This window comes from Salmo salar, chromosome 03 (genome assembly GCF_965601325.2).
Source record: "Salmo salar chromosome 03, fSalSal1, whole genome shotgun sequence".
NCBI lineage: Eukaryota > Metazoa > Chordata > Actinopteri > Salmoniformes > Salmonidae > Salmo > Salmo salar.
The window spans coordinates 44,835,079-44,859,105 of record NC_138293.1 but is presented as its reverse complement, the minus strand read 5'-3'; the positions used below and the strand labels follow the sequence as shown (position 1 = coordinate 44,859,105).

Genomic DNA, 24,027 nt, shown 5'->3' with positions numbered 1-24,027 from the left:
GTGCGGACTCCGGCCGCAAAACCTGACTCTGAAGGGGAGGGTCCGGGTGGGCCTTCTTACGGCGACGGCTCAGGTGCGGGACGTGGCCTCCGCTCCACCCTCGGCGTCGCCCACTTAGGTGGCGCCCCTGGCTGCGCCGGAGGACTGGTGGGCGACCCTGTCTGCGCCCGGCTGGCGGGCGATTCTGGTTGCGCCCGGTTGGCGGGCGACCCTGGCTGCGCCCGGCTGGCGGGCGACCCTGGGGGCTCCGGGCTGGCGGGCGGCTCCGGCGGCACTGACCCAGGATTCACCAGGCTGGGGAGACATGAAGGAGGCCTGGCCCTGGGCGCAGGCACAGGACTCACCGGGCTGGCGGGCGGCTCTGGCAGCTCCGGACAGGCGGGCGGCTCTGGCGGCTCCGGACAGGCGGGCGGCTCTGGCGGCTCTGGACAGGCGGGCGGCTCTGGCGGCTCTGGCGGCTCCGGACTGGCGGGCGGCTCTGGCGGCTCCGGACTGACGGACGGCTCTGGCGGCTCCGGACTGGCGGGAGGCTCTGGCGGCTCCGGACTGGCGGGCGGCTCTGGCGGCTCCGGAATGGCGGGCGGCTCTGGCGGCTCCGGACTGGCGGGCGGCTCCGGACTGACGGGCGGCTCTGGCGGCTCTGGCCCAGGACTCACCAGGCTGGAGAGACATGAAGGAGGCCTGGCTCTGGGCGCAGGCACTGGACTCACCAGGCTGGGGAGACCCACTGGAGGCCTGGTCCATGGAGGAGGCACAGGACTGACCAGGATGGGGAGACCCACTGGAGCCCTGTTCCGTGGAGGAGGTACAGGACTGACCAGGATGGGGAGACCCACTGGAGGCCTGGTCCGTGGAGGAGGCACAGGATAAACCGGGCTGTGGGGGAGCACTGGAGTTCTGGTACGTAAGCTCTTCACCCACACTCCAGGCTGAATGCCCACTTTGGCCCGGCACGGGCGGAGCGTAGGCATTGGGCGAACTGGGCCCTCCCAGCGCCCTGGAGACACAGTGCGCAGAGCCGGTGCAGGATAACCTGGATCGAAAAGGCGCACTGGAGACAAGACGCGCTGAGCTGGCACAATCCGTCCTGGCTCGATGCCTGCACTCGCATGGCACTTGCAGGGGGCTGGCCTATAGCGCACCGGGCTATGAACGCGCACTGGAGACACCGTGCGCTTCACAGCATAACACGGTGCCTTACCAGTACCACGCTGCTTCCGGTAAGCACGGGGAGTTGGCCCAAAATTAGATCCTGGCTCTGCCACACTCCCCGTGTGCCCCCCCAATTTTTTGTTGTTGTTGGGGGGGCTGCCTCTCGTGCCTGTTGCGCTCCCTCGATTCATACCAGCGCCTCTCAGCTATCGCCGCCTCGATCTCCCACTGCGGGCAGCGATACTCCCCAGCTTGAGCCCATGGTCCTTTACCGTCCAGCAATTCCTCCCAATTCCACGACTCCCGATAGCTCCTCTCCTGGTGCCTCTCCTTCCTCCACTGCTTGGTCCGTTTCTTGGTGGGTGATTCTGTAACGGCTGTCGTAATAATGGAACCAAGGTGCAGCGGAGGATGTGTGTTCATCTTGAAATTTAATTTAAAAAAGAGAACACTACAAAAATAAACAAAAGACCACAGCAAAACAGTCCTGTCAGGAAATACTCTACACAGAAAGCACTAGACAGAAACAATCACCCACAAACACCCAAAGGAAAAACAGGCTACTTATGTGTGACTCCCAATCAGCAACAACAAACTACAGCTGTGCCTGATTGGAACCCACACAGCCAAAATCAACGAAACAAACCAACCTAGAAAAAAGAACATAGAACGCCCACCCAATGTAACACCCTGGCCTAACCAAAATAAAGAACAAAAACCCCTCTCTATGGCCAGGGCGTTACACAAATACGCAGATATACAGTGTTTACCGTCCATGCCTATAACTTCCATCGTCAGCTAAGTAAAATACATGAGCCTAAAGTCGACAAATAAAAACAGTAGAAAATGTCCTGACGAAAATGCAGGTTCTTTCAATCGCATTCATCTCTCTACGGATTTGAGCTAGTGAAGTGCAACATTGATTTGACACAATCAACTGGGTCCCACCCAAAGCTGTGACATTGTATCAACTAACCTATTCCGGGCCAGCAGTTTCCTGCATGACAGCTGTTTTTGCACAAGGGAAAAGTGTTCAGGTATTGTATGTTTCCACTGGATATATAGGATCATTAGATCATAATATTTTGCTCTTTCACACCGAGGCTTGGTGATTATCGAGGACAGGAGAGTGTTGGAAAGATTCTTTCAAATACTGTGAGGAACTATTACTGTCATTCACAATGGATGAAAAAATAAGACTTTGTTGACTTACTGTGTGAGGTGAAGAAAAAATACTGAGGAGCTCAGCTCATTAGTGGTGGTGCTTAAAGAAAATCAGACAATCCCAGCAGCGTTGCCGTTTTTGACACACAAACCAATGCTCCTGACAGCTACTACCATACCTGGTTCAAAGGCACTTAAATCTTGTCTTGCCCATTCACCCACCGAATGGCACACAATCCATGTCTCAAGGCATAAAAAATCATTTGAACTGTCTCATCCCCTTCATCTACACTGATTTGAAGTGGATGATTTAACAGGTGAAGTCAGTAAGGGATTATAGCTTTCACCTGGATTCACCTAGTCAGTCTGTCATGGAAAGAGCATGTGTTCCTAATGTTTTGTACACTCAGTATACTTAATTTTAAAAAAATGGTACTGGGCTACCTTCAGACTAGTCCTGTGAGGCTTGTCCTAGAGCAAAACACCATTCCATTGAGGGGTCATATTAGTGTGTAGGCCAAACCGTACAGGCGTTTTCGTGAGAAGACCGACTATTGGGTTGTCTCATGGTTTGACAAACACTGCTGTAGCTCGGCCATCTTCCACCGCAGATGTGGAAGGCCACTATTGGCGGATGCGGTGGATTGAGATGCATCCCATGCAAAATACCAGATATTTCTATATTAAACACACATTTTGAAGGGGATTTTTTTATTATGCTATTTAGATTTCCCCGGGGCATTGGACATCGACTGTCGGGGGTTAAGAAGCAGTGCGGCATGGCAGGTCATGTTTTGGAGGACAAATGTCTCGACCTTCGCCTTTCTGGAGCCCATTGGGGAGTTGTAGCGATGAGACAAGGTCGTAACTACCAATTGGATATCATGAAACAAAAATACCAAAAAACAATTCTTGATTTTCGCCATGATTGAACTGATTCTGTTACAACAAGTATTTCTGGTGAGTATTTTTCTGGGTAACTGCTCATCCCTAGTTTGGGCTCAGACAGACGGATGCAATGGTATTTTAAACATTTGGACCGGATACCGATCTGTAGCAGTGAATCGTGCCATCTCTAGTATGTGTATGCATGGGCGGTGTAGCGTATTTGTATTTTACGAAATACCGGTATTAATGCACGGACCGGTTAGGGTTTTTACTTTATGGTTTTTGAATGTTTGTTTTGTTAAATGTGATACGCCATGTGTAACATCCATTTTTATAGTTTACTTCGCTACTTCAGACATCTCCCTCAGCATGCCGCTTTCCATACAGACCTAGCCCCGCCCCCTGTCACTCAAGGAGCGCACGTGTTGTTCCTCGACCACGCGACACTTGCGTTCAGTCTGCATGGTCAATGCAGCGGATGCAACAATGTTGGTGACAATTATGCTGTTTTCATTTAGCTTCTTAGTATAAAACCAATAGAGTTGTATAATTACACTATTAATTTGTTTCTTACATCTGCAAACAGCTAGTTTATCTTTTCTTAGCAAGTTGGGCCTAAATCTTGTCAGCTGCTAATTGTTAGCCACTAACGCTAATCGCTAGCTAGCTAATAAATGTACTCAGAGCAAGTCAGAGCAAACGTAATTAGCTATACAGCCTGATAATAGCAGTGATTGTGTAGACTTAAATCAGCATGTTATTTGTGCAACAGTATCTTCTAAATCAGAGGAATATACGCAAAGCAAGAATATGTTGGCTACATGAAGTAGCTAAGAGAGAACGTTCAATTTTGCCAAAGATTACAGGGTCCCCTAGGAAACACTTGTCAACACTTCGCTTCCTACCCTGTCGCAATAACTCTTCCCAGGCATTTTCATTCGTTGTCATGTCAAACACTTCAAAATGCCGACTATTATACTCTAACTATATAATGATTATGCTAATTATATTTCCATGATTCCAACTGTTCACCCAAAAGTTTTTCTCTAAATTGCAAGTCAAATCGCAATTGCAACATTTGGTTAAAAATAAGGCCTAGATTGTTTTTTCCCCCCAATTTCGTGGTATCCAATTGGTAGTTAGTCTTGTCTCATCACTGAAACTTGTACGGACTCAGGAGATGCAAAGGTCGAGAGCTGTGCGTCCTCTGGAACAACCCAACCAAGCCCCCTGCTTCTTGACACAATGCCCACTTACTTAACCCGGAAGCTAGCCTCACCAATGTGTCGGAGGAAACAACGTGCACTTGGCGATCGTGTCAGCATCCGGCCTGCCACAGGAGTTGCTAGTGCACGATGGGACAAGGACATCCCTGCCGGCCAAACCCTCCCCTAACCCGGACGACGCTGGGCCAATTGTGCGCTGCCCCATGGGTCTCCCAGTCGCGGCTGACTGCTACAGAGCCTGGACTCAAACCCAGTATCTCTAGTGGCACAGCTAGCATTGCGAAGCATTACCTTAGACCACTGCACCACTCGGGATGCCCTAGATTGTTTGTCCGTTTCGTCCAGCCTACGTGAGTGTGGAAATTAACTCAAATGAGTACAGGAAATGCAGAAATTGATGAAATTAATTTTTGGTTGAATTGAACAGTATAAAACAGTCAGAATGAAGAAAGACCCATTTGAAATCACTTGTATGTGTTGTCACCCAAGGGTCACACACTACTCATGAAGCAAATGTAGAATACCAGCAATTTGTTTTTCTCCAAATACCATGATATGATATTTTGGCCATATCTCCAAGCCCTATATGCATGTTCATTTCTCAGGCTGCTTCCCTAATGGCAACCTATTCCCTATAAAGTGCACTACTTTTTACCCGAATAGTGTGCATCTAGTGTGCATCTCAAATGGCATCCTTGTATAGTCCACTACTTTTGACTTGGGCCCTGGTCAGAAGTAGTGCACTATATACAGTGCCTTCAGAAAGTATTCATACCCCTTATTCCAAATGTTGTTGTTACAGCCTGAATTCGAAATTGATTCATATTTTTTGCTCACCCATCAACACACAATACCCCATAATGACAATGGGAAAATGTTTTATAAATGTTTTCAAATGAAATATCATTTACATAAGTATTCACACCCCTTTGCTATGGCACTCCAAATTCAGCTCAGGTGCATCCAATTTCCTTTCATCATCCTTGATGTCACTACAACTTGATTGGAGTCATCCTGTGTCCAATTCAGTTGTTTGGACATGATTTGGAAAGACACACACCTGTCTATATAAGATTCCACAGTTGTCAGAGCAGAAACTATACCATGCAGTCCAAGAAACTGTCCGTAGATCTCTGAGATAGTACTGTGATGAGGCATATATCTGGGGAAGGGTATAAAACAATGTATTATAGCGTTGAAAGTTTCCAAGAGCACAGTGGTTTCCATCATTGGGAAATTGAAAAAATATGGAACTACCCAGACTCTGCCTCGAGCTGGCCGTCCTACCGAACTGATCAACCGGGCAAGAAGAAACTTGGTCAGGGAGATGACCAAGAACCCAATGACCACTCTGACAGAACTACGGTGTTCCTTTGGCTGTGATGGGAGAACCTGCCAGACAGAAGCTACTCTTGAGAAAATGGCACATGCTGGCACGCCCAGAGTTTGTAAAAAGGCATGTGAAAGACTATTTTAACAATTTTGCCTAAGTGCAAAGTTCTGTCTGGAGAAAACCAGGCACATCACCTATCTAACACCATCCTTACCGTGAAGCATGGTGGTGGCAGCGTCATGCTATGGGGACGCTTTTCACCGGCAGGGACTGGGAGAATGGTAAGGCTAGAGGGAAAAATGAATGGAGCCAAAAACAGTCAAATCCTTGATGAGAACCTGCATCAGAGTGAAAACGACCTTAGACAGGGGTAAAGATTTATTGTTCCAACAGGACAATGAGCCCAAAAAATACAGCCAAAGCAATGCTAGAATGGCTTCAGAACAAGAATGTGAAAGACTTCAGGTGGCCCAGCCAAAGCAAGATTGAAAGACTTGAAGATTGCTGTAAGCCGCTCCCCATCTAACTTAAGAGTGTGAAGAAGCCGAAGCGGGGGATCGAACAGTGAGACAGACAGGATGTTCTGGTGCTCACCTCTCTTAGAGGCTTTTATTTACAATATTAAGAGGTGCAGGACGAATTGGCCAATACACTTTGTGCAGAAAATAATAAGCAGGACATTGACAAAGACTTTAATAAATCAAAGATTTTCAAGGTATAAACCATTTCCAGCAACAACTCCATGTCTATAACAAATATAAGGTATGGCTGTACTCTAGCCAACCTGTTACCTGCCCAGCCTGTTCTCCCCCAGGCAAAGGCCAACTGAGCACCTAAGTACTCTTTCCAAGAACTCCCTTCCGCTATCATGATATCCCCAAAACACAGTTCTACCATAGATGCATACAGTAATTTGCCATGGACATATAACATCATAAACAACATTTTTACATAAACACACACTGCCATAACTTCTTTAAGTCACACAATTCACATTCATGATGTAATTCACCCTAGGGATAATTCATCACTTTGGTTAATCCCATCAACCAATGAAATGTTATTCGAAGACGCAGAATAATTTGTGTCACCGGCACAGAGCTTCAAACAAACACATCAGGTAGGTTATATTTTATGATTATTCTCTACCAACACTTAGATCGTCATTCGAATAATGTACTGCTCAAAAAAATAAAGGGAACACTTAAACAACACATACTAGATCTGAATGAAAGAAATAATCTTATTAAATTATTTTTTCTATACATAGTTGAATGTGCTGACAACAAAATCACACAAAAGTAATCAATGAAAATCCAGTTTATCAACCCATGGAGGTCTGGATTTGGAGTCACACTCAAAATTAAAGTGGAAAACCACACTACAGGCTGATCCAACTTTGATGTAATGTCCTTAAAACAAGTCAAAATGAGGCTCAGTAGTGTGTGTGGCCTCCACGTGCCTGTATGACCTCCCTACAACGCCTGGGCATGCTCCTGGTGAGGTGGCGGATGGTCTCCTGAGGGATCTCCTCCCAGACCTGGACTAAAGCATCCGCCAACTCCTGGACAGTCTGTGGTGCAACGTGGCGTTGGTGGATGGAGCGAGACATGATGTCCCAGATGTGCTCAATTGGATTCAGGTCTGGGGAACGGGCGGGCCAGTCCATAGCATCAATACCTTCCTCTTGCAGGAACTGCTGACACACTCCAGCCACATGAGGTCTAGCATTGTCTTGCATTAGGAGGAACCCAGGGCCAACCGCACCAGCATATGGTCTTACAAGGGGTCTGAGGATCTCATCTCGGTACCTAATGGCAGTCAGGCTACCTCTGGCGAGCACATGGAGGGCTGTGCGGCCCCCCAAAGAAATGCCACCCCACACCATGACTGACCCACCGCCAAACCGGTCATGCTGGAGGATGTTGCAGGCAGCAGAACGTTCTCCATGGCGTCTCCAGACTCTGTCACATCTGTCACGTGCTCAGTGTGAACCTGCTTTCATCTGTGAAGAGCACAGGGCACCAGTGGCGAATTTGCCAATCTTGGTGTTCTCTGGCAAATGCCAAACGTCCTGCACGGTGTTGGGCTGTAAGCACAACCCCCACCTGTGGACGTCGGGCCCTCATACCACCCTCATGGAGTCTGTTTCTGACCGTTTGAGCAGACACATGCACATTTGTGGCCTGCTGGAGGTCATTTTGCAGGGCTCTGGCAGTGCTTCTCCTGTTCCTCCTTGCACAAAGGCGGAGGTAGCGGTCCTGCTGCTGGGTTGTTGCCCTCCTACGGCCTCCTCCACGTCCCCTGATGTACTGGCCCGTCTCCTGGTAGCGCCTCCATGCTCTGGACACTACGCTGACAGACACAGCAAACCTTCTTGCCACAGCTCGCATTGATGTGCCATCCTGGATGAGCTGCACTACCTGAGCCACTTGTGTGGGTTGTAGACTCCGTCTCATGCTACCACTTGAGTGAAAGCACCGCCAGCATTCAAAAGTGACCAAAACATTAGCCAGGAAGCATAGGAACTGAGAAGTGGTCTGTGGTCCCCACCTGCAGAACCACTCCTTTATTGGGGGTGTCTTGCTAATTGCCGATAATTTCCACCTGTTGTCTATTCCATTTGCACAACAGCATGTGAAATTTATTGTCAATCAGTGTTGCTTCCTAAGTGGACAGTTTGATTTCACAGAAGTGTGATTGACTTGGAGTTACATTGTGTTGTTTAAGTGTTCCCTTTATTTTTTTGAGCAGTGTATATTTACTTTGCTAGAGCATGTACGTTTTAAATGGGCAGCTTTATACACGGTAGACCATTGGTAACAAGTTACATTGTTTTAGTAACTGGCGTGCACAACTAACACTTAACTATGGCACCTTATGTCATAGTATTGTTGGCAAACGGAATGCTCAACTCTAACCAACTCTTGTTTTCAGGTTTCTTGGTTATACCATGAAGAGATACAATAGTCTTTCTCTTACCACTTTGTTTCATTGTCTATAAGTCATGGACATGCGCTCCATGACACAGAGCTTAAGAAAATCTGCAAGGAAGAATGGGAGAAAATCCACAAATTCAGATGTGCAACACTGATACAAGCATACCCAAGACGACTGACTACAAAGATGTAGTCGCCGCAAAAGGTGCTTTTGCAAAGTATTGACTCAGGTGTGAAGACTTATGAGAGATTTCTGTATTTTATTTTCAATACATTTGCAAAATTTCAAAAAACGTCTTTAAAATTTTTCATTTTCGGGTATTGTGTGTAGCTGGGTAAGCAACAACAAAAAAGATTTAATCCATTTTGAATTTAGGCTGTAACACAACAAAATGTGGAATAAGTCAAGACGTATGAATACTTTCTGAAGGTGGGTGACATTTGGGACATAAGCCCTAGTCCTGTGGTAGTTCGTTGCTCCTTTTCTCTCTATCCTCTTTCCTTTCGTATCCTCTCCTTTCCCACGCTCCCTCTGAATCTCTTGGCCCTTTCTCTCGCTCTCTCTGCAGACCATGAATAAGAAGATTGACATCATCAAAGGTCTCTATGTAGCCTGCCGCTTCTCTGAGGCCAGATACATTGTCAGGTAATCTGCCTTCACTTTACTACTGGTCAACCTGAGCATGTCTCCCAAATGGCTCACTACCTTTGACCAGAGCCCTATTGGCCAGAAGCAGTATACTACAAAGGGAATAGGGTGCCTTTTGGGATGTACTTAACACCTGTCGGTCTGCACTCATTGAGTACTGGCCTTTTGTTAAAATGTTCATGTCATACATTTTTGGTTCCAAGCATCTTTTAACATAAAAAAAAAAATGGTTTAGATGAGGATTTAGAGTGGAGCATGTTTTCTTCCTTCACTAGTCAATCTGAACCTTGTATTACACCTGTCTGTCCATTCACAAGCAGCTGGTTGTCACAGTAACAGATTAAGATGGTACCTAACTTTTTTTTTTACCAGCTAATACATACACTAAAAAGGACACCGTCAAAGCAGCACAACATCAATGTATGTTAAAAACAAAGTCTGATTTCAGATTTTCATGTCTGTGTTGGTTGGTTGGTTGGTTGATTGATTGACAGGTCTCTGGCAGGGAAGCTGAGGATAGGCTTGTCTGAGCAGAGTGTACTGGCTGCCCTGAGTCAGGCTGTGTGCCTGACTCCTCCAGGACAAGGTGAGCCAGCTAACGTTTTTTCAACGTTCACACTGCGTGACCACCACAACATCATCGCAATGTTTACACAACATTTCCTCCAACTGTATCACCTTTTCACAATGTTACTTCAAAATTATAATGATTTCACAACATTATCACAATGTTTTTGTCACATTTTCACAATACTACCACAACATTACCCCTCAACATTTCCCCAACATTATTACAATATAACCTATACATATGATAACAATGTATTCTTTTATTGTGACTGAGACATTGGTTCATGTGCAATTCTAGGCTTCCCTCCAGCGGTGATCGATGCAGGGAAAGGAATGAGTGCAGGAAAACAGAAAGCCTGGCTAGAGGAGAAGAGCCTTGTCCTTAAACAGACCCACTGGTACTGTACACCTCTAAACCCACTGTATATACTCACTCACAGCACATTCCCTAAGTACCACCTTACCTACACCCAGATTTGTGTCCCAAATGAACACCCGTTTTCCTATGTATATCAGTGGTTCTCTTTTTTTGGTTACTGTACAAACCAAGTGCATTTTGCTCTGCCTGGAGTACTAGTGCCCCTGGTTGAGAACCACTGCAAAATAGTGCACTACTTTAGACCGGGGCCCTATAGTGTACCATTTTGGGACACACTGATTCACTCTATTGACTGACTCTTACTGGTGATGTTTTCTTGTTTGTCCACTCCAGTGAGATGCCCAACTGTGATGTCATCATCCCAGTACTGATGAAGGAGGGCATAGATGAACTGCCCAACCACTGCAAACTCACCCCAGGTACAGTACTGTGTGTGTGTGTGTGTGCGTGTGTGTTGATTTTTGACACCCTCCTCTCCCCCACCTCAGGTGTGCCATTGAGGCCCATGCTGGCTCACCCCACCAAAGGTGTAGGAGAGGTGATGAAGAGGTTCGACGAAGCCGCCTTCACCTGCGAGTACAAGTATGATGGAGAAAGAGCACAGGTGTCTGTTTTCTCACGTGCCCACTTACAGTGTGTGTGTGTGTGTGTGTGTGTGTGTATGTCAACTGTGTGCCCCTGTTAGAAAACAGACATGATGCTGTTGTCTCAGGCTGTTGGGCTGTGTTAGCCCCTCCCAGTGAAGGCATTGGAGAGAGCAGTGTAACTTCTCATTCTCTATTTATCCTTCCTCAATTTCTCCTAACCTCTCTCCTCACCTTCTCGAAGCACATTGGAGCAGAAGATCTGTCTTCCTCCGCTAGAACCTTCTTCTCCAATGCGTTTTGAGGAGGAGGCCGAGAAGAGCGAGGCCAGGAGTCAGAAAAATACAATGGAAATTCACTTGAGATTCACCCAGTGACACCTCCTATTCTTTGTGCCTTTAAACTGCAGTGTGACTCCTGAAATGGCCAGCAGATGGAACTCTAAGATGCTGGCATCTGGAGCTTCTGTCATACAGTTGAGCTCTGTCAATTCGTCTTTCTGTGATTCCTAGCATTCTATCTCCTCAAATTCTTCTCAACGATATTGGAGTAGAAGAGCCAAGGCCCCTCCCCTCTGACCTTCTTCTCCAGTGGGTTTTGAGAAGGGAGAGAGGATGCGAGGAAAAATCAATTGAGAAAAAGCCTTGGACACTGCCTGTCTCTCTACTCTCCAGATATGATAGGAAACTCACTCACTGTTATTGGTTGAATGATAACTATTGATTATTGTATTTGTGCAGATCCATATTCTGGAGAATGGGGAAGTGCGTATTTTCAGTCGCAACCAGGAAGACAATACGACCAAATATCCCGATATCACCTCTCGTATTCCCACGGTAATAGTAACCCTCTCAACACTAGCACACTCCGTATGCATCCCAAATGGCACCCTATTCCCATTATAAGGCTCTGGTCGAAAGTAGTGCACTATATAGGGAATAGGATGCCTTTTGGGATACACACTCAGTCAGCATCTTAGCCCCTTCATGGTCATAAGCTCACTTCATGAATAATACCTCTCTTTCTCTCCTCTATTTCTCTCTTTTGCTCCCCTCTTTCTGTCTCCCACTCGCTCCATATTTCTCTCTCCCTCCCCCTCTGCCTTCCCCTCCCCCATTTCTCTCTCACACCCCTCCCTCCCTCAGGTAAAGGAGTCTGTGGTGTCCTGTGTGCTTGACTCTGAGGCTGTGGCTTGGAACAGAGAAAAGAAACAGATGCAGCCATTCCAGGTGCTCAATACACGGAAGAGAAAGGTGAGAGGAAAGAGAAATAAGGGGGGGAAATACTCGGTATCCATGGTTTTGGTTTCTGTAATTATTTTCAGAACAGCTGGATGGGTGATTAGCCCAGGCAGCTGTGTTCACAAGTTGTCTGCAGTGGTGGTGGATAATTTTCCTACCATGCTCTCTATGTTCATCAGGTGGACTGCTTTGTTTGAATCCTCGTCCTCAAGCTGTCAGGTTAGACCTGCCGGGAGTTACCTCTGAGGTGGCCGTTGAGGTACACAAGCCCCCTGACTGCAACAATATACTGAGTGAAGGGGCCAAAAGATCTAGGTTTTGAATGCTCTTTTTAGTGTGTAGGTAGGTATGTGTATGGTCATGTTTAGTTAGGTTGCTGTTAAATTACTTGTTTTATTTTTTTACAGGGCGTGGAGGCAGCTAATATCAAGGTCCAAGTGTGTGTTTACGCCTTTGACCTGCTGTATCTCAACGGAGATGTGAGTTGGGATGATGATTAAGTAAGCATTTCACTGTAAGGTCTACACACTTCTTGTATTTGGTGCGCGTGACAAATAAACTTTGATTTGATGGGAGTTATGGAGTCTGTTAGACATTTATTAAGTAAACCTTGTTCCATTCAGAACGGCCTATCCTTTTTCTGTAGCATGAGGCAGCTTATTGTTCAAGTTTTAGTCTAGTCTTATTCATTTTGGCTGAAATATCATTAAGTCTTAGTCAAGCACAATAAATGGCCTTATTAACCTTTAGTAAACACATCACTGACTTCCATGTGCACAAGCATGCATGGTCTTGTCCTACATTTTTATGCATAACATCCTATTGCATGATTCTCTTCTCAACAGCCAAATTGCCAGAAGAACGCATTAATCTGTAGCAGGTAAAAAGTCACACCCCTTGTCAGGGCTCCAGACTAACATTTCCCATAACTTTTTCAGTTGGTGGCACCAGCCCATGATTCGAACCAATTGTTTTCCACAGCGTCACGCAATAGAAAAACGTAATTGCCTTATGAAGTCATTCACAGTGCTTTAGACTGTAATAGACTACTGAGATGGTAGGCTTCACGAGAAATAAGTTGTTTCATTGAACATGTCCAAGCAGGAATGCATGATTCAAGATATGTTGATGTGCTACCTAATCCAGTGACTGTCATTAATTGTGGGTTGACAATAAGAGTATTGTTTTTATTTTACTATTAAAATAGGGCTCCAGAATTTTCTGAATTTTGTTGCTCAATAGAGAGTAATTTGCCTTAATCGTTATGTGCACTAATATCATAGGCTAATTTATTTTGGGGTTAATTCACCACAGGAAGTAAACTCAAAACACATTAGCTAGATTGCTAACCCTAAATATAATACCCACTGCTAGTGTCTCGTGTGGCTCACTTGGTAGAGCATGGCACTTGCAACACCAGGGTTGTGGGTTCGATTCCCACGGGGGACCAGTATGAAAACGTAAGCACTCACTACTTACTGTAAGTCGCTCTGGACAGTAAATGTAATGTCCTAAATGTTGTAGATTGCGACCCTATGCGCTCGCAATTGCGCGCTTCGCATCTTAAAGAATAATCAAATGTCTTGGTTGTAAAATAGTTGCTTTTGAGCTCAATATTAAGAGATAACAAATATAAATTATACCCACAGAAAGCTGAGAACAACAGTAGTTGCTTCCAAAGATATGTATTTCCCAAATTGGATTTTTAAATGTTACACAATCAGAAGCTTTTTTCTCTCTCCCGTAGCGCACATCAAGTGGCTCGTTCATCACAGCAGCGGGCCCCAGCGAAACATGCCCAGGGGCTGGGCAGACAATTTCATTACTGGAATCATGAGGATAATGCACTTTACTGTTTGACCAAATCATGGTTTTAGCAGCCAGAAAGTAGGACATTTTTTTAACTTTTGAGTGAGGTCACCATGTAATGAATTTTCAGCTTCCACTGATGCGACCAATAAAAAATGTAACTCGCACAGCCAAGTCAAAGGGTCGCAAAATGTGACTAAATGGCCGCAGTCTAGAGCACTACCTCTGGACATATTGTAGATGTATTGTAATCAAAGTTAAGCCTTACAATTCTACTAATGTCATACATGTTTTTGATTGGACCAAACAAATGACACTAAAAAGCTCTCAATCTCTCCAAAAACTCTTGTCCAGTCCATTTACTAGTCAGAATTTAGTCACACAGATAATTTAATCTAGTCTTGTTTTTGTAAACCAAAATGAGAAATCCTTTTCATTTAGTTATTTTTCCCCCTGGATTTATTTAGTCCTCTTGTCAATTGTCACTGACTCAAATCATATTGTATTGTTTACATACACATGCTTAGCAGATGTTATTGTGAATGTAGCGAAACGCTTGTGCTTCTAGTTCAGACAGTGCAGCAATATCTAACAAGTAATCTAACAATTCCACAACAACAACCTAGTACACACAAATCTAAGTAAAGGAATAAGAATATATAAATATATGAATGAGCAATGACAGAGCGGCATAGGCAAGATGCAATAGGTGGTATAAAATACAGTATAAAGATATGAGATGAGTAATGCAAGATATGTAAACATTATTAAAGTGGCATTATTAAAGTGACTAGTGATCCATTTATTAAAGTGTCCAATGATTTCAAGTCTGTACATAGGCAGCAGCCTCTCTGAGTTAGTGATGTCTCTTGAGATACAAGCTGTTTTTCAGTCTCTCGGTCCCAGCTTTGATGCACCTGTACTGACCTTGCCTTCTGGATGGTGGCAGGGTGAACAGGCAGTGGTTCAGGTGGTTGTTGTCCATGATGATATTTTTGCCTTCCTGTGACACCGGGTGCTGTAGGTGTCCTGGAGGGCAGGTTGTTTGCCCCTGGTGATGCAGACCACACCTCCCTCTGGAGAGCCTTGCGTTTGTGGGCGGTGCAGTTGCCGTACCAGGCAGTGATACAGCCCAACAGGATGCTCTCAATTGTGCATCTGTAAAAGTTTGAGGGTTTTAGGTGACAATCCAAATTTCTTCAGACTCCTGAGGTTGAAGAGGCACTGTTGTGCCTTCGCCACACTGTCTGTGTGGGTGGACCATTTCAGTTTGTCCATGATGTGTACGCAGAGGAACTTAACTTTCCACCTTCTCCACTGCTGTCCCGTTGATGTGGATACGGGGTGCTCCCTCTGATGTTTCCTGAAGTCCACGATCATCTCCTTTTGTTGACATTGAGTGAGAGGTTGTTTTCCTGACACCAAACTCCGAGTGCCCTCACCTCCTCCCTGTAGGCTGTCTCGTCGTTGTTGGTAATCAGGCCTACCACTGTTGTGTCGTCTGCAAACTTGATGATTGAGTTGGAGGCGTGCATGGACATGCAGTCATGGGTGAACAGGGAGTACAGGAGGGGGCTGAGCATGCACCCTTGTGGGGCCCCAGTGTTGAGGATCAGCGGGGTGGAGATGTTTCCTACCTTCACCACCTGGGGATGGCCCATCAGGAAGTCCAGGACCCAATTGCACAGGGCGGGGTTGAGACCCAGGGCCTCAACCTTAATGATGAGCTTGGAGGGTACTATGGTGTTGAATGCTGAGCTATAGTCAATGAACAGCATTCTTACATCAGTTATCCTGTTGTCCAGATGGGATAGGGCAGTGTGCAGTGTGATGGCGATTGCATCGTCTGTGGACCTATTGGGGCATTAAGCAAATTGAAGTGGGTCTAGGGTGACCTGTAAGGTAGAGGTGATATGATCCTTGACTAGTCTCTCAAAGCACTTCATGATGACAGAAGTGAGTTCTACGGGGCGATAGTCATTTAGTTCAGTTACTTTTGCGTTCTTGGATACAGAACAATGGTGGCCATCTTGAAGCATGTGGGGACAGCAGACTGGGCTAGGGAGAGATTGAATATGTGCGTAAACACACCAGCCAGCTGGTCTGCGCATGCTCTGAGGACGCGGCTAGGGATGCTGTCTGGGCCGGCATCCTTTCGATGGTTAACACGTTTAAATGTCTTCCTCACGTCGGCCACGCAGAAGGAGAGCCCACAGTCCCTGGTAGCGGGCTGCGTTGGTGGCACTGTATTATCCTCAAAGTGGGCAAAGAAGGTGTTTAGTTTGTCTGGAAGCAAGACGTCAGTGTCCGTGGCGTGGCTGTTTTTTGTTTCTTTTTGTAGTCTGTGATTGTCTGTAGACCCTGCCACATACGTCTCGTGTCTGAGCCGTTGAATTGCGACTCCACTTTGTCTCTATACTGACATTTTGCTTGTTTGATTCCCTTCCCTATGGAATAACTACACTGTTTGTATTCGGCCATATTCCCAGTCACCTTTCCATGGTTAAATGCAGTGGTTCTCGCGTTCAGTTTTGTGCGAATGCCGCCTTCTATCCACGGTTTCTGGTTAGGGTAGGTTTTAATAGTCACAGTGAGTACATCTCTTATACACTTCCTTATAAACTCACTCACAGAATCAGCATATATGTCGATATTATTCTCTGAGGCTACCCAGAACATGTCCCAGTACGCGTGATCAAAACAATCTTGAAGCGTGGATTCTGATTGGTCAGACCAACGTTGAATAGTCCTTAGCACGGGTACTTCCTGTTTGAGTGTCTGCCTATAGGAAGAGAGGAGCAAAATGGAGTCATGGTCAGATTTGCCGAAAGGAGGGCGGGGGAGGGCCGAAGTTAGAGTAGCAGTGATCCAGTGTTTTTCCAGGGCAGGTGCTACAGTCAATATGCTGATAGAATTTAGGTAGCCTTGTTTTCAAATTTGCTTTGTTAAAATCCCCAGCTATAATAAATGCAGCCTCAGGATATATGGTTTCCACTTTGCATGAAGTCCAGTGAAGTTCCATGAGGGCCGTCGTGGTATCGGCTTGAGGGGGGATATACACGGCTGTGACAATAAACACATAGGTGTTTGACTAATATTTTCGCCACTTTTCGTTGACGAAATTAACACTGAGGTACACCCCCTGGACAGGATGCTAGCGTAATATATTAGACATTGAATAATTAGACATTGATTGTAATGTTTGCAATTTCAGTGGTGTGTGTGTCTCAGTCTCTGGTAAAGCGGCCCCTGTCCCACGCAGGGCCCTTCTGAAGGAGAGCTTCGAGGAGAGGAGGGAGAGTTTGTGTTCGCCCGCCCTATTGACTCAGACAACACAGACACCATCGCTGAGTTCCTGGAGCAGTCTGTTCGAGGTGTGTGTGTCAGTGTGGGATCGGTCTATTTACTGTGTGTGTGTGTGTGTGACTGTCTGTGTGTGTGTGTGAGGGAGGGAGAGAGACGGGAGCCAACCATGTGTTTGTGGGAGGTCAACCCTGTCTTCTGTGATCTCCTTCTCTCCTGAAGTTGTTTATTAATGAATGTCTTAGGTTGTGTCCCAAATGACACCCTATTCCCTATGGGCCCTGGTCGTAAGTATTGCGCTATATCGGGAAGGGGGTGCCATTTGGGATGCATTCTTAATTGTATGTCCTCCTGTGGTGTGATTTTTGGTTGAATCCTCAGACTCCTGTGAGGGACTAATGGTGAAGACTCTGGAGAAAGATGCCACTTATGAAATCACCAAGCGCTCTCACAACTGACTCAAGGTACACACATGCACGCACATGTACACAAACCACACATGCATATACACACGCACGCACACGTATGTACCAGGGGTTCCTAAACCTTTTTGACCCACGACCCCATTTTGATATCTGAAAAATCTCAGATTCCAACAATGAGGGAAAAAGAATGTATGTGATTAACAGCCAAAGTTAACTTTTATTTGGGGCTATGGCAGTCAATTGGAAAACATTCTAACAGTATTTTTGATTTGTCTTCTCAACTCCCCATCACATACTTCTGATGTGGGACTATGAGTAATTTGCAAATGAGTCTGAAATAATGTATCTTATCTCACCACAACTAATGAGATGGGTGTTCTTGATGGGTGTGCTTGATGCATGTCGCGTTGGCGCTTCTCAAAGTCAGCGGGCGTGGTCTACAGTGCGCACCTCATCTCTGGTTTTAATGCGGACCAGCGTGTGGTTTGATGTAGTTTACAATCTAAGTTACTTGCTGCAGTATATCTCCGAGTTCTGTGCTCAGCTCTTTTGCCGACAGTTGCTCTCGGGTTATCATACAATGCATTCATATGGCGGAGGCAGACACATTCATAACTAGAAAGCAGAGACTTGACCTCCGTCCCGTGATAGATGGAGCCACATCTGTGCAAAAGCCAGCCATTTGATCCCATATGGAATCTGTTAGCCACGCAGCATACTGAACATCCCCTGTGCCGTTTCATGCTCGAGAATCGTGAGACAGAACATTGTGTCCTCGTGAGCATCCCCCGACATCTATAGTAAACAAGGCAATTCATAGGCATCTCGGCTCTCAACACTAACGTCCGTTTGGAGTTTGGGTCGTTCAGTCAGTTTCTTCTTCATTGCTAGCAATAGCATGAATGATTTGTTTAACAGTGTTGTCTGGCACAGGTATTGATGTGAGTTTCTGTGACTCTGCCTCCCCACACATTGTTTTCACCGTATCTATTGCGGCCAGTAATTTTGAAGTCTCTGCAATAGTGTGTGGTTTCATAGCGTAGATGGCTTAGCCATTCACTGTGGGAATGATTCAAGTTCAACGGTCAAGTGTGGCCTTTTCTCAGGTTCAAGGGCGCTCTGGTTGAATTTGATCTTTTAGATTTTGAATAATTTTCATTTAGATTTTTAAGATGAACCACATTACAATGATTTTGAGATACAAAGATGATATTATATATTTTTTGTATGTTGTTGGGGTGGGGGGTTTTGAAATTCTCCCGCGACCCCATTTTCATATCAGGTGACCCCACATGGAGTTGGGAAACACTTGTATACACAAACACACTCTCTCATAATAAATACTCAAATGAAAACCTACCACTCATCCCTGTCTCTCTTTCTAGCTGAAGAAGGACTATCTGGATGGGGGACAGTGGATCTGTGTGTGATTGGAGCGTATCTGGGGAAGGGCAAGAGAACAGGGACCTACGGAGGCTTCCTGCTCGCCCGCTACGATGAGGACAATGAAGAGTTCCAGTCAGTCTGCAAGGTCTGTCTGTGTGTGTGTCAGGGGTGTCTTTGTGTGTCTGCGTATGTCTGTGTGTGTACCTCCTTGCCTAGGAGGTGACTTTTTGTCTTTCTCTGTCTCGGTTGGTTTGTCTCTCTGAAAGGTGACACAGCGCCTCAGTCCAAATAGTATAAAGGCATTTTGCACAGGGAATTCTTTCGCAATTCTTTGTTATTCTGCTCTGCTAAATGTCTCATCTGGCTTACAACAGGGGAATATATTTTTCAGTTTATTTTGTCTTTGCAGATTGGGACAGGTTTCAAGGATGAAGATTTGGAGCAACATTACAAATTCTTTAAGGTACAGTACAGAGACGTTTGTGTTCAATGCTCGTTTGATGCGAAGCGCAGAGTTTCTTGAAGCGAATCTGCCAAAAGTCTTTAGACCCAATTAACTGTGAAGGCATTGTCTTTTCCAGGAGCACATTTTGCCCAAACCCCACCCCTATCATCGTGTGGACCGATCAACAGAGCCCGATGTGTGGCTTGATGCCGTGCAAGTATGGGAAGTGCAGTGTGCCGACCTATCGCTGTCGCCGATCTACAAGGCTGGCATGGGATTGGTTAGTAGAACTCGTCCTTGTACACTGGCTCATCAGTACTAATAATATTTGGATTTCAAGCCAGTTTAAAGTAATTTGGAAGTTAATAATTTGATTCAATGCAATTTTATCTTTGAGGGCCGACCAGTGAAGCAACCACAACAGAATCTTTAACTCAATAATCCCCTCTGCAAATCTAAAATGTTTAGGTCTCAGGATGTTGCGAAATATCTCCGGAACATTTTCACATTTTTTATGTCTCAAATTTCTCATGAGGATCATGCCACTTTTTGTTTCCCCTTAAAAACTGTATTATTTAAGAGACCTACCATGAAGCGACCATGTTACCCATAGCTTAAAAACACACTCGTATAGGCCTAAGCAGCAGTTTGAGTAGCAGTGCTGTCCAAAAATCTTATTCCCCACTTCTACTGCAAAGCTCTTTGTGGATATGGATCCTAATCTGTGCTTTGCATTAGTACTCAACAAAGCTGTGATATCATGGTACTATGTTAGATTAAATAAAGAGTTGCCATCCTCGAATCAATAGTTCTTCAACCTCCAGTCTTTTGGTGCAGGGTTTAAAAGGCATATTAACTGTGAAAGGAAAACCCACAATAGTCTTCGTTTTAATGTCTTTAGCGGCAGCAAAAGTCAGACAAGTTTAGGTGAAAAGATGATTCATAGCTTTTCTTTAGCCCTCTCTCGTCTTCTCCCAGTGTGACCCAGAGAAGAGCTTCAACCGCTTGCTCAGGTTAGGGTAAGGGCTAGGGTTAGTGGATAGTTGTTTGAAGTGTTGACAATCTACAAACCATCTATTTGGAATTATCCAAATACTGTTACTGGCGATTCATGTCTTTTCTCCTCTCTCCCAGTGTGACCTAGAGAAGGGAATCTCTCTTCGGTTCCCACGCTTCCTGAGGATCCGAGATGATAAAAAGCCAGAGGACGCAACTTCAGGAAGACAGGTAGTTGTAGACACTGCTGTGACAGTGTATCTCGTAGTTCTGAATTTCTTTGGTTGCGTCCCAAATGTATTTCTATGTAGGGTGTCCAATCAAAAACGCATATTTTGACAAATGGGTAAACTCAATGGTCCAAACCTCATGCCCCTATCATAATCCATTCAAAAGTTATTGGAGTTTTTACCCTTGTAGGATGGGCAAAATTAGGGTGACTAAATCAATGGAGGCCAAATATTTTTCTCAAAAAATAATGACAATTGCACAGCATCGGATCAGCTAGGCTGGATGCTACTTGACAGGCTCATTTTCCCGTTGAACTCGCCATCTTTCTTCTCGAATCCGCAGGACTTAAAACAATGTCGAGGTAAGATGTATATCCATTTTGAGACATGACATGTAGTACTTTCATATTTTGGTATACCCTTTTCATATTAATGTGAAATTCCTGTTCTTTTTGAAGATTTCTCACAAAAACAAGTATTTGTGAAATGTCAACAGAGCACTGAGTATACCGCAAGCTTTTTTAAAAAGCCTTTTACGTTTAAATTCAGCTCGTGTCATGCTAATTTAGCTTTTTGCAACCCGAGGAAACAACTTTGAAGATGAGAACCACAAAATGTGAAATCCTCAAGTTGCTGCATGCTCTTTCAACAGAGCTTTGTGATTATTATCAGATGTATTAGGTTACAAATTCTGCCTTTTTGGATATACTGTTAATGAAATGTTAGAGAAAGACCCCACTAATGATTCAGAACATTTATAATCATATTTGTCTTGGTAAAATGTATTTTATAACACAAGGAAGTGAAATCTCATCACCAAAGCGCTTTTTCACCCACTCTGGGCAGAGTTGGTAGACACCCTATTCTATAGAAGAAACCTACCTTCAGAGACAGAGGGTGCATCCATATTGCAGGCAAAAGTAGTGCATTAAATAGGGAATAGGGTGTCAGTTTTCTTTCATATATATACATCATTCTAGATCTATGCTCCCCCCCCCCCCCCCCCCCCCCCCCCCTCTGTGTTTCAGCTTCTTCCACATATATACACACAGTATATTTTATTACACCAATTTTGGTATTCTGTGTTTATCCCCCTGTAATTTGATATAAATTGGCCCTCGTACCACCTTATCCTCAGATTCCAATTGGCTCATTCATCTCCTCCCCCCTCACTGATTTCTTTGTTCTGTCCCATTTCAGATTGCTGATTTGTATAGGGAGCAGCAGGTTGCTCAGAATCAGGGAGACAAAGCTGACCTTGAGGACTGTTACTGACCTCATCAACGGACCGGCCAGTCGCCAATAACTCGGGTGAAATATAAATTTGTACATATATACATTTTTTTTTAATGGTAAACTTGAGCAAGGCTCTGTCGATGCAATATAAAAAAAATTAAACTCTGCGCAGCAGTGTCTAGATCCAGGTGCTGGTTTAGGCTCTGCCAGTGTCAGGATAATCAACATTTTGTGTGTGTTGGTGTTGAGCCTAAGGCTTATTTCTGTAAACGTATACTTAACAGTATAAATAAAGGATGTGTTCCACACTTTTCAATGACTCAAATAAATCACAGTAATGACAATGTGAATAAAGGCTTTGCTAATTTTATCATATCAAACATATTGGGTGTTGATTTTATCCTGTACTAAGCTTCATTTTATCAATTGATAGTGTTGGTTTCCTGGACACAGATTAAGCCTAGTCCTGGACTAAAAACCACTTTTCTGCTTTTTAATCCAGTTCTAAATTTCATCTGTGTTCAGGAAACTGTCCAATACAATATAAAGAACACCAAGACATTGAAGACTTGCATCTTTGAGAGTCACTTGTAATGCATATCTCAGTAACACTACCTGAAAGTATGCTTTAAAACGTGTTCTAAGCATGTATGAGCTGTTATCCTTTGTCTTAAGGTTTATCATTCATGCAGTGAGTGAAATGGAGATCCCTTTGTTGGTGTCCTATGAGCCACCTGGTGCAATAAGGATGAGGAGTTGAGAAGAGTTGAATAACACTTGCATAATCCTAGCAGTACGCAGAGATTTGAATACTGTTGAGAAGTAAACAAAGCTCTAACGTTCCCCTAAGTACCTCTCATTCTTACAGGTTCAGTCCAGTATGAGGCGCATCCCAAATGGCAGCCTATTTCTGTCATAGTGCACTACTTTTGACCAGGGCCAGGGTAGTGCACTAATATAGTGAATAGGGGGCCATTTAGGATGCCCCCTACCAACGTGTGGATATCAGAATGTAAAGATAAATGTCCTTCTGTTTTCCCCCATTACACTATTGAAGGCAAGGTCAACTCTAAACATTGCTGCTCACCAGTGGTGTAAAGTCCTTAAGTAAAAATACTTTAAAGTACACTACTTAAGGTTATTTTTTATCTTAACTATTTATATTTTTGACTACTTTTACTACATTCCTAAAGAAAATAATGTACTTTTCACTCCATACAGTTTCCCTGACAACCAAAAGTACTCATTTACATTTTGAATGGGTAGCAGGACAGGAAAATTGTCAAATTCATGCACTTACTGTATCAAGAGAACATCCCTGGTCATCCCTATTGCCTCTGATCTGGCGGACTCACTAAACACAAATGTTGTTGGGAGTGTGCCCCTGGCTATCTGTAAATAAGAACAAGAAAATGGTGACTCCTGGTTTGCTTAACATAAGTAATTTGAAATATTTTTACTTTTACTTTCAATACTTAAGTATATTTTGCCAATTACATTTACTTTTGATACTTAAGTATATTTTGCCAATTACATTTACTTTTGATACTTAAGTATATTTAAAACCAAACCCTTTTAGACTTACTCAAGTAGTATTTCATTGGGTGACTCACTTACTTGAGTCATTTTCTATTAAGCTGTCTTTACTTTTACTCAAGTATGACAAGTGGGTACTTTTCCACCACTGCTGCTCACATTGATTGTGTACTTGGAACTGAAGAGGTTAATTCTAGTCTACCCAATACAAAAATATCTCGACTCTAGGTTACAAATATTGACAATTTACCTCTTACGTCAAATATTACAGTACACTACACTGTAATAGTGTGTAACAGTACACTGTGACATCTCAACAGTTCACCAGAGTCAAATTAACACTCCCACACAAAACAAGTTTCCCTGTAGAAACATTGCAAAACACTGCAACAAGAGACATGCGATTTCTTTAAAACGTGTTATTATGCAGAATATCAGTGTAACATTTCTAAATGTACTGTGTATGTGCAGAAGAACAAGGACGAAGCAAGGAGAGCGCCAGGTACATTATAAAATGCAAACAGGTTGACAGCTCA

The 24,027-nt window shown here is 44.5% G+C and overlaps 1 pseudogene across 1 annotated transcript in view; it reads left to right on the top strand.

Annotated features, from left to right (window-relative positions):
- LOC106600468 (DNA ligase 1-like) overlaps positions 1 to 22,263 on the top strand; it is a 37,625-nt pseudogene extending 15,362 nt beyond the window's left edge. Inside the window, exons 6-21 of the transcript XR_014391780.1 lie at positions 9,034 to 9,037; positions 9,272 to 9,348; positions 9,837 to 9,937; positions 10,220 to 10,319; positions 10,634 to 10,719; positions 10,789 to 10,904; positions 11,625 to 11,720; positions 12,030 to 12,137; positions 12,533 to 12,604; positions 17,166 to 17,308; positions 17,619 to 17,701; positions 19,048 to 19,193; positions 19,458 to 19,511; positions 19,630 to 19,773; positions 20,628 to 20,720; positions 21,920 to 22,263. The product of XR_014391780.1 is annotated as a DNA ligase 1-like (transcript). The remainder of the gene's footprint in view (positions 1 to 9,033; positions 9,038 to 9,271; positions 9,349 to 9,836; positions 9,938 to 10,219; positions 10,320 to 10,633; positions 10,720 to 10,788; positions 10,905 to 11,624; positions 11,721 to 12,029; positions 12,138 to 12,532; positions 12,605 to 17,165; positions 17,309 to 17,618; positions 17,702 to 19,047; positions 19,194 to 19,457; positions 19,512 to 19,629; positions 19,774 to 20,627; positions 20,721 to 21,919) is intronic.
- Positions 22,264 to 24,027: the final 1,764 nt, after the last annotated feature.